Here is a 12,021-nt window from a genome sequence, read left to right as displayed (position 1 = left end):
GGAGGTGTGGGCACCCGGGGTGGTTAATGGGGTTGGGCGGAAGAAGTGGCCCGGGGTCCGGGTGCACGGGGGTTGCGGTCACCCGGGGTGGTCAGCGGGGTTGGATGGGGAGTCCGGGTGCCCGGGGTTTGAGGTCCGGGTGCCCGGGGGTCACGGATTTGGGCGGAAATTCGTGGGAAAATGGAGGAAATTGGTGGATTTCGTGGAGGGAATGGTGGAGATGGATGGGGGAAGGCTAGATCCACTTGAAACCAAGCAAATCCATGGATCAAATCCAACAAAACCTCATCAACCCAACAAATCACACAAAAAAATTGGGCTATTTTTGGTGGAGAATTTACGAAATTGGGGAAGAACACAACAAAATTAGGCTAGAGAACAAGAAGGGGGCTCCAATTTCGTGAGAAACCATGGCTCATGATACCAAGATGTTGTAGGGTGGAACTCTAGATGGAGATCTTTCACGAATTGGAGGGGAAATCCCCAAGAACACGAAGAACATAAAGAACGCAAGAGAGGGGAAACACTCAAATTAACTAGATCCAATCACACATAGGATAGATCCAAGAACACACAAGAGGTCACAAAGATTCAACGACAACAAAGGAAAGATACAAGGTACTAGTTCATCCCAATCCTATGAGGAATGAGGTCTTGATGGTAGTCTTCCCCAAGAGGAGGTCTTGGATCCACAAGGGGATCTTATCCTAGGAGGTCATGATCTCCTAGAGGAGTGGGTACAAGGAGCAAAGCTCTCTAATGTCTATCAACTACTTTGCTATCCTCTCTAATGAGCTAGGGGAAGAGTTTATATATGCTAGGGACGAAATAAGAGGAAAACAGGGGTACAAGGGTCATTTGACCCTAACACTACTAGGGAAAACCCTAGTAGTAGCGCGGGTTTTGATGCTATCAGCAGCGCGGGTGGCCGCGCTACTAGTACGGCGCTACAGCTAACGTTTAGTAGTAGCGCATTCCGTACACGCGCTACTACTATAGACTATATCAGCATCGCTTTTCCGGAACGCGCTACTATTAGTTAGCTGTAGCGGTTTCCTAGCCCCGCGCTACTGCTATATCTTTCATCATTTTCCCCAATTCCTACCCCGTTTCAGTTTCAATAAACTGCAATTTCCATATACTAGGTACTACTACATATCAATTTCATAAAGCATTATAGGTACTAGGTAGTACTACTAGATAACAATTTCATATATAGCCAACATGCATCCTCAAGCAGTACTAGGTGATATCGACGACGATCACCATATGTAGTTCTACATGATATCGACGACATCGACGACGATCATCATATGTAGTTCTAGATGATATAGCCACGCACACACATATGTAGTTCTAGATGATATTGACGACGATCATCATCCTGAAGCCTGGGTGGTGGGTGTTCCTGATAGTAATTAGGATGGCCTGTCCAACACGAAGATTCTTGCCAACGAGGAATCTCTTCCACCCAACCGAGTTTAAGTGTGTGCGACCATATGTGTCCATGCGGTAAGTACAGGTGGTGACGGAGTCCCTTGCGGTAATGCGTAGTCCAGCTGAACCTTCTTCATCAGGCTCGATACCACAACTCACAGATAGGTTCATTGGCAATTTCTGAATAAGAAAAACATATCAGTTAATAAATAGCCTCGCACATACTCTTGCAAATATATTTCTATTAAGTATAGATTTCTACACTATCAAAAGACACAGTACTACGCATTTGTACTAATTAAGCATGAATTCTACTAATAAGTATATATGGATTATTAATAGTTCCTTGGATTCTACACTAATAAGCATGTGATCAGACTCTACACTAAAGCATATCATCGACTAGATTCCACACAACATATCATTGGACTCTACACTAAGCATATCATTGGATTCACTAAGCATATCATCGGATAATTTGCATTTGTAAGTATAACAATAAAGCATATATATATCATCAAATTACTACATTCAGTATAACATACCATTTCATGCCGATCGACCATGGTACTTGTCAGGCGGGTCACGAATAGCACCCTGACAAAGTCATCACGTGGCGGAATTATGTCCCATAGGTTGCATACCTCCTTCTCGCTCAGCCTCATTCTTTGAGCTACGATGGCTTCATTAAGTGGGTTCTCATCATCTTCATCGAGTGGGTCCTCATTATCTTCATCATCTTCGTCATCTTCATCATCTTCCACCAGGTTGATATAAATGACAGCCAACTTGGGTCTTTCTGCTCTGAAGGAGAAGCTGCTCAACTCACCACCAGTAAGACGCATGCGGGCGAGGAAACGGGCCCATCCATCTCCTCCAATCTGCGACATATTGCGTCCTTTCTCGACCTCCATAGTGTACGGCCCCCCAGGAGCCTCAAATGTCACAGTGTCTCCTGTCAGCTTGTTGAATTTCAACCTCACATTGCATGGGACGATTTGTGTAGAAAAAGCAAAATGACACAATGCAGTAATGCCAACACTAAAAATAAAATAGTTGTTACATTTCATCTAATTTCTTACCGCCGCATGACGAAAACTCGGCTGGAAGTAGATGCCAAACAGCTTGCCAGTTGCAAGGCTGCTAGCGCACCTTGACTTGCACAGTCAACATGGTGGTGGTGGCGGCGCCATTTTCCTAAAGCAATATGAGCAAAGGATTAACGATCCACTTCACAGGAAACATAAACAGTAGCATGTGATATTTTTGGTTCTTCCGCGAGAAGCAATTTGATGGACAATTATAATCCTAAGATCTAGTAACATATTAGATGACAAGGTACCACCTACCAAAGCATTTCGGTGGCACCTATTGCCGAAAAAACTTTTCACAAATATCTACCAAATCAGGGTACCACCTACCAAGACATTTCATCTAATTTGGCCCCTATTGCCTAAGATAATTGATTAAAAAAACAAGTGGAAAATTTAACTAAATTGGCACCTACATTTTGCCAAAAAATAACTTATTACAGAAAAACAAAAGCATCTAGCTATCCATGTACAGAAAAAATAACAATAAAATGGTGCATACTAAATCAACTAAATCAACTAGCCTACTAAATCAACTATCATACTAAATCAACTAAATCAAAATGTTCTAAATCAAATAAATCAACTAGCCTACTAAATCAACTAAATCATATCAACTAAATCAAAATGTTGCATATGAACTAGCCTACTAAATCAAAATGTAGCAGGGAGGAGGGGTTGTGGATGGAGGAGGGAGGAGGGAGAAGGAGGGGCGAATCGAGGAGGGAGAAGAGAGTAGGACAGAGGAGGAAGGCGGAGCGAGGAGGGGCCGGCCGGAGGCGAGTGGAGGGAGGATGGAGGAGGAAGGCGGAGCGAGGAGGGGCCGGCCAGCGGCGAGTGGAGGGAGGACGGAGGAGGAGGGCGGTACCGAGTCCAGCGAGGAGGAGGAGGTGACGGCGGCGCAGAGGAAGGAGGGCGACGGGGGAGGACCAACGCAGGGGGGTTGAGGGGGAGATCGAGTGAGTATGAGTGTGAGTGGATCGGATAGAGGAGAGTGGGAGTGGGAGATGGAATGACTTAGCAGCGCGCTATAGAGAAAGGCGCTACTGCTAAACGACCTAGCAGTAGCGCCTTTCACAAAGAACGCGCTACTGCTATGTGTCAGCATGTAAAAATAGACATCAAAAATACATTGATCATCAATGATCTTTTTGTGTACAATCTGATTTGTCAATATGAGTCCTCACCGGTTTAGTAACCGGGGAAGACTCATATTGCGGCCACAAATTTTACACATAGAGTTCAGTGAAGACCAAGTGCTTGTGATAGTTTGAGAAGTAACATATTTAAGGTGGTAGAAACCCTCTTCGCGGAGCGAGGTGGGACTAAATTTTCTAGTAAACTTAGCAGTAGGGGTTATTATTGGAATGCGCTAGTGCTATGATCTGTAGCAGTAGCGCTCTTCGCGCTAACGCGCTGCTGCTAAAACTAGCTTCGCGGCGGGGGTCAGGGGAATTATAGCAGTAGCGCGGCTTTGAGGAGGTGCGCTACTGCTAACTTTATTTCAACAGCGAGTTCTGCTGGAGCGCGCTGCTGCTATATAGCAGCAGCGCCTTATTTTAAAACACGTTGCTGGTAAGATTCTGTGTATAGGCTTTTCCCTAGTAGTGTAAGTGCACGCAGGCACAGCCGGAGGGGTCCAGGCACCCGGGGTAAAGAGACCGGGCACCCGGGGTCGTCGGGGAGTAGAAGACCGGGCACCCGGGGTTGAGGGCCGGGCACCCGGTGGTCGGGGTGCGGTCACCCGGGGGTGCGGGTACCAGGGGTTGGGGTGCGGGCACCCGGGGTGGACAAAGGGGCCGCGCCCTTTGGCGCCGTGGTCCGGGCACCCGGGGCATAGGAGGTCGGGCACCCGGGATGGCCCGAGGTCTCCGATGTTTCGTGTCTTGGGGTCCCTCTTCCTCCTCTGTCTCCCTTCTTCGATGGTGTAGATGTTCTCTTGCAGTTGAACTCCTCCTCGTCATCAATGAAGCTCCGACAATACCTATGCATGTACACGAGAGGGATGTCAAGTAGTATACCTGAAGGAAATATGCCCTAGAGGCAATAATAAAGTATTATATATTTCCTTATATCATGATAAATGTTTATTATTCATGCTAGAATTGTATTAACCGGAAACATAATACATGTGTGAATACATAGACAAACAGAGTGTCACTAGTATGCCTCTACTTGACTAGCTCGTTAATCAAAGATGGTTATGTTTCCTAGCCATAGACATGAGTTGTCATTTGATTAACGGGATCACCTCATTAGGAGAATGACGTGATTGACTTGACCCATTCCGTTAGCTTAGCACCTGATCGTTTAGTATGTTGCTATTGCTTTCTTCATGACTTATACATGTTCCTATGACTATGAGATTATGCAACTCCCGTTTACCGGAGGAACACTTTGTGTGCTACCAAACGTCACAACGTAAATGGGTGATTATAAAGGTGCTCTACAGGTGTCTCCAAAGGTACTTGTTGGGTTGGCGTATTTCGAGATTAGGATTTGTCACTCTGATTGTCGGAGAGGTATCTCTGGGCCCACTCGGTAATGCACATCACTATAAGCCTTGCAAGCATTGTAACTAATGAGTTAGTTGCGGGATGATGTATTACGGAACGAGTAAAGAGACTTGCCGGTAACGAGATTGAACTAGGTATCGAGATACCGACGATCGAATCTCGGGTAAGTAACATACCGATGACAAAGGGAACAATGTATGTTGTTATGCGGTCTGACCGATAAAGATCTTCGTAGAATATGTGGGAGCCAATATGGGCATCCAGGTCCCGCTATTGGTTATTGACCGGAGAGGTGTCTCGGTCATGTCTACATAGTTCTCGAACCCGAAGGGTCCGCACGCTTAAAGTTACGATGACAGTTTTATTATGAGTTTATGTATGTTGATGTACCGAAGGAGTTCGGAGTCCCGGATGAGATCGGGGACATGACGAGGAGTCTCGAAATGGACGAGACGTAAAGATCGATATATTGGATGACTATATTCGGACTTCGGAAAGGTTCCGAGTGATTTGGGTATTTTTCGGAGTACCGGAGAGTTACGGGAATTCGTATTGGGCCTTAATGGGCCATACGGGAAAGGAGAGAAAGGCCTCAAAGGTGGCCGCGCCCCTCCCCATGGTCTGGTCCGAATTGGACTAGGGAAGGGGGGGCGCCCCCTTCCTTCTTTCTCCTTCTCCCTTCCCTTCTCCTATTCCAGCAAGGAAAGGAGGAGTCCTACTCCCGGTAGGAGTAGGACTCCCCTTCCTGGCGCGCCTCTCCTCCCTAGGCCGGCGGCCTCCCCCTTGCTCCTTTATATACGGGGGCAGGGGGGCACCCCATGGACACACTTGATATACGATATTTTAGCCATGTGCGGTGCCCCCCTCCACCATATTACACCTCGATAATACCGTTGCGGAGCTTAGGCGAAGCCCTGCGTCGGTGGAATATCATCATCGTCACCACGCCGTCGTGCTGACGAAACTCTCCCTCAACACTCGGCTGGATCGGAGTTCGAGGGACGTCATCGAGCTGAACGTGTGTAGAACTCAGAGGTGCCGTACGTTCGGTACTTGATCGGTCGGATCGTGAAGACGTACGACTACATCAACCGCGTTGTGATAACGCTTCCGCTTTCGGTCTACGAGGGTACGTGGACAACACTCTCCCCTCTCGTTGCTATGCATCACCATGATCTTGCGTGTTCGTAGGATTTTTTTTGAAATTACTACGTTCCCCAACAGTGGCATCCGAGCCTTGTTTTATGCGTTGATGCTATGCACGAGTAGAACACAAGTGAGTTGTGGGCGATATAAGTCATACTGCTTACCAGCATGTCATACTTTGGTTCAGCGGTATTGTGAGATGAAGCGGCCCGGACCGATATTACGCGTACGCTTACGCGAGACTGGTTTCACCGTTCGGAGCACTCGTTGCTTAAAGGTGACTGGCGGGTGTCTGTCTCTCTCACTTTAGTTAAACCGAGTGTGGCTACGCCCGGTCCTTGCGAAGGTTAAAACAACACCAACTTGACAAACTATCGTTGTGGTTTTGATGCGTAGGTAAGAACGGTTCTTGCTAAGCCCGTAGCAGCCACGTAAAACTTGCAACAACAAAGTAGAGGACGTCTAACTTGTTTTTGCAGGGCATGTTGTGATGTGATATGGTCAAGACATGATGTGATATAATTTGTTGTATGAGATGATCATGTTTTGTAACCGAGTTATCGGCAACTGGCAGGAGCCATATGGTTGTCGCTTTATTGTATGAGATGCAATCGCCATGTAATAGTTTTACTTTATCACTAAGCGGTAGCGATAGTCGTAAAAGAAATGAGTTGGCGAGACGACAACGATACTATGATGGAGATCAAGGTGTCGCGCCGGTGATGATGGTGATCATGACGGTGCTTCGGAGATGGAGATCACGAACACGGTGCTTCGGAGATGGAGATCACGAACACGGTGCGCCGGTAACGATGGTGATCATAACGGTGCTTCGGAGATGGAGATCACAAGCACGGTGCTTCGGAGATGGAGATCACAAGCACAAGATGATGATGGCCATATCATATCACTTATATTGATTGCATGTGATGTTAATCTTTTATGCATCTTATCTTGCTTTGATTGACGGTAGCATTATAAGATGATCTCTCACTAAAATTTCAAGATAAAAGTGTTCTCCCTGAGTATGCACCGTTGCGAAAGTTCTTCGTGCTGAGACACCACGTGATGATCGGGTGTGATAGGCTCTACGTTCAAATACAACGGGTGCAAAACAGTTGCACACGCGGAATACTCAGGTTAAACTTGACGAGCCTAGCATATGCAGATATGGCCTCGGAACACGGAGACCGAAAGGTCGAGCGTGAATCATATAGTAGATATGATCAACATAGTGATGTTCACCATTGAAACTACTCCATCTCACGTGATGATCGGACATGGTTTAGTTGATATGGATCACGTAATCACTTAGAGGATTAGAGGGATGTCTATCTAAGTGGGAGTTCTTAAGTAATATGATTAATTGAACTTGAATTTATCATGAACTTAGTCTTGATAGTATTTTGCAAATTATGTTGTAGATCAATGGCTCGCGTTGTTGCTTCCCTGTGTTTATTTTTGATATGTTCCTAGAGAAAAATTATGTTGAAAGATGTTAGTAGCAAAGATGCGGATTGGATCCGTGATCTGAGGATTATCCTCATTGCTGCACAGAAGAATTATGTCCTTGATGCACCGCTAGGTGACAGACCTATTGCAGGAGCAGATGCAGACGTTATGAACGTTTGGCTAGCTCAATATGATGACTACTTGATAGTTTAGTGCACCATACTTAACGGCTTAGAATCGGGACTTCAAAGACATTTTGAACGTCATGGACCATATGAGATGTTCCAGGAGTTGAAGTTAATATTTCAAGCAAATACCCGAGTTGAGAGATATGAAGTCTCCAACAAGTTCTATAGCTAAAAGATGGAGGAGAATCGCTCAACTAGTGAGCATGTGCTCAGATTGTCTGGGTACTACAATCGCTTGAATCAAGTGGGAGTTTATCTTCCAGATAAAATAGTGATTGACAGAATTCTCCAGTCACCATCACCAAGTTAGTAGAACTTCGTGATGAACTATAGTATGCAAGGGATGACGAAAGTAATTCCCGAGCTCTTCGTGATGCTGAAATCGACGAAGGTAGAAATCAAGAAAAACATCAAGTGGATATGGTTGACGAGACCACTAGTTTCAAGAAAAGGGCAAAGGGAAGAAGGGGAACTTAAAAAAGAATGGCAAGCAAGTTGCTACTCAAGTGAAGAAGCCCAAGTCTGTACCCAAGCCTGAGACTAAGTGCTTCTACTGCAAAGGGACTGGTCACTGGAGGCGGAACTGACCCAAGTATTTGGTGGATAAGAAGGATGGCAAAGTGAACAAAGGTATATTGGATATACATGTTATTGATGTGTACTTACTAGTGTCTATAGCAACCCCTCAGTATTTGATACTGGTTCAGTTGCTAAAGAGTAGTAACTCGAAAACGGGAGTTGCAGAATAAACAGAGACTAGTAAAAGGCGAGGTGACGATGTGTGTTGGAAGTAGTTCCAAGATTGATATGATCATCATCGCACACTCCCTATACTTTCGGGATTAGTGTTGAAACTAAATAAGTGTTATTTGGTGTTTGCGTTGAGCATGGATATGATTTGATCATGTTTTTTGCAATACGGTTATTCATTTAAGTTAGAGAACAATTGTTGTTCTGTTTACATGAATAAAAACTTTCTATGGTCATATACACCAACAAAAATGGTTTGTTGGATCTCGATCGTAGTGATACACATAATCATAATATTGAAGCCAAAAGATGCAAAGTTAATAATGATAGTGCAACTTATTTGTGGCACTGCCGTTTAGGTCATATTGGTATAAAGCGCATGAAGAAACTCCATACTGATGGGATTTTGGAATCACTTGATTATGAATCACTTGATGCTTGCGATCCGTGCCTCATGGGCAAGATGACTAAAACGCCGTTCTCCGGAACTATGGAGAGAGCAACAGATTTGTTGGAAATCATACATACAGATGTATGTGGCCCGATGAATATTGAGGCTCGTAGCAGGTATCATTATTTTCTGACCTTCACAGATGATTTGAGCAGATATGGGTATATCTACTTAATGAAACAGAAGTCTGAAACATTTGAAAAGTTCATATAATTTCAGAGTGAAGTAGAAAATCATCGTAACAAGAAAATAAAGTTTCTACGATCTGATCACGGAGACAAATATTTGAGTTACGAGTTTGGTCTTCAACTAAAACAATGTGGAATAGTTTCACAAATTCATGCCACCTGGAACACCACAGCATAATGGTGTGTCCGAACGTCATAACCGTACTTTATTGGATATAGTGCAATCTATGATGTCTCTTACCAATTTACCACTATCATTTTGGGGTTATGCATTAGAGACAGCTACATTCACGTTAAATAGGGCACCATCAAAATCCGTTGAGACGACGCCTTATGAACTGTGGTTTGGCAAGAAACCAAAGTTGTCGTTTCTTAAAGTTTGAGGTTGCGATGCTTATGTGAAAAAGTTTCATCCTGATAAGCTCAAACCCAAATCGGAGAAATGTGTCTTCATAGGATACCCAAAGGAGACAGTTGGGTACACCTTCTATCACAGATCCGAAGGCAAGACATTCGTTGCTAAGTATGGATCCTTTCTAGAGAAGGAGTTTCTCTCGAAAGAAGTGAGTGGGAGGAAAGTAGAACTTGATGAGGTAACTGTACCTGCTCCCTTATTGGAAAGTAGTTCATCACAGAAATCTGTTCCTGTGACTCCTACACCAATTAGTGAGGAAGTTAATGATGATGATCATGTAAACTTCAGATCAAGTTACTACCAAACCTCGTAGGTAAACCAGAGTGAGATCCACACCAGAGTGGTATGGTAATCCTGTTCTGGAGGTCATGTTATTTGACCATGACGAACCTACGAACTATGAGGAAGCGATGGTGAGCCCAAATTCCGCAAAATGGCTTGAGGCCATGAAATCTGAGATGAGATCCATGTATGAGAACAAAGTATGGACTTTGATTGACTTGCCCAATGATCGGCGAGCCATTGAGATTAAATGGATCTTCAAGAGGAAGATGGACGCTGATAGTAGTGTTACTATCTACAAAGCTAGAATTGTCGCAAAAGGGTTTTTCGACAAGTTCAAGGTGTCGACTACGATGAGAGTTTCTCACTCGTATCTATGCTTAAGTCTGTCCGAATCATGTTAGCAATTGCCACATTTTATGAAATCTGGCAAATGGATAAACAAAACTGCATTCCTTAATGGATTTATTAAAGAAGAGTTGTATATAATGCAACCAGAAGGTTTTGTCAATCCTAAAGGTGCTAACAAAATATGCAAGCTCCAGCGATCCATCTATGGACTGGTGCAAGCATCTCGGAGTTGGAATATACGCTTTGATAAGTTGATCAAAGGATATAGTTTTATACAGACTTGCGGTGAAGCCTGTATTTACAAGAAAGTGAGTGGGAGCACTACAGCGTTTCTGATAAGTATATGTGAATGACATATTGTTAATCAGAAATAATGTAGAATTATTCTGCAAAGCATAAAGGAGTGTTTGAAAGGAGTTTTTCAAAGATAGACCTCGGTGAAGCTACTTACATATTGAGCATCAAGATCTATAGAGATAGATGAAGACGCTTGATAAGTTTTTCAATGAGTACATACCTTAACAAGATTTTGAAGTAGTTCAAAATAGAACAGTCAAAGAAAGAGTTCTTGCCTGTGTTACAAGGTGTGAAATTGAGTAAAGACTCAAAGCCCGACCACGACAAAAGATAGAAAGAGAATGAAAGTCATTCCCTATGCCTTGGCCATAGGTTCTATAAAGTATGCCATGCTGTGTACCAGATCTATTGTATACCCTACACTGATTTTGGCAAGGGAGTACAATAGTGATCTAGGAGTAGATCACTTGACAGCGGTCAAAATTATCCTTAGTGGAATAAGGATATGTTTCTCGATTATGGAAGTGACAAAAGGTTCGTCGTAAAGGGTTACGTCGATGCAAGTTTTGACACTAAATCTAGATGACTCTAAGTATCGGTCTAGATACATATTGAAAGTGGGAGCAATTTGCTAGAGTAGCTCCGTGCAGAGCATTGTAGACATAGAAATTTGCAAAATACTTACGGATCTGAATGTGACAGACCCGTTAACTGAAATTATCTCACAATCAAAACATGATCACACCTTAGTACTCTTTGGGTGTTAATCACATAGCAATGTGAACTAGATTATTGACTCTAGTAAACCCTTTGAGTGTTGGTCACATAGAGATGTGAACTATGGGTGTTAATCACATGGTGATGTGAATTATTGATGTTAAATCACATGGCGATGTGAACTAGATTATTGACTCTAGTGCAAGTGGGAGACTGAAGGAAATATGCCCTAGAGGCAATAATAAAGTATTATATATTTCCTTATATCATGATAAATGTTTATTATTCATGCTAGAATTGTATTAACCGGAAACATAATACATGTGTGAATACATAGACAAACAGAGTGTCACTAGTATGCCTCTACTTGACTAGCTCGTTAATCAAAGATGGTTATGTTTCCTAGCCATAGACATGAGTTGTCATTTGATTAACGGGATCATCTCATTAGGAGAATGACGTGATTGACTTGACCCATTCCGTTAGCTTAGCACCCGATCGTTTAGTATGTTGCTATTGCTTTCTTCATGACTTATACATGTTCCTATGACTATGAGATTATGCAACTCCCGTTTACCGGAGGAACACTTTGTGTGCTACCAAACGTCACAACGTAAATGGGTGATTATAAAGGTGCTCTACAGGTGTCTCCAAAGGTACTTGTTGGGTTGGCGTATTTCGAGATTAGGATTTGCCACTCCGATTGTTGGAGAGGTATCTCTAGGCCCACTCGGTAATGC

This window comes from Triticum aestivum, chromosome 2D (assembly GCF_018294505.1).
Source record: "Triticum aestivum cultivar Chinese Spring chromosome 2D, IWGSC CS RefSeq v2.1, whole genome shotgun sequence".
In the NCBI taxonomy this organism is placed as follows: Eukaryota; Viridiplantae; Streptophyta; class Magnoliopsida; order Poales; family Poaceae; genus Triticum; species Triticum aestivum.
This window is presented reverse-complemented; position numbering follows the sequence as displayed.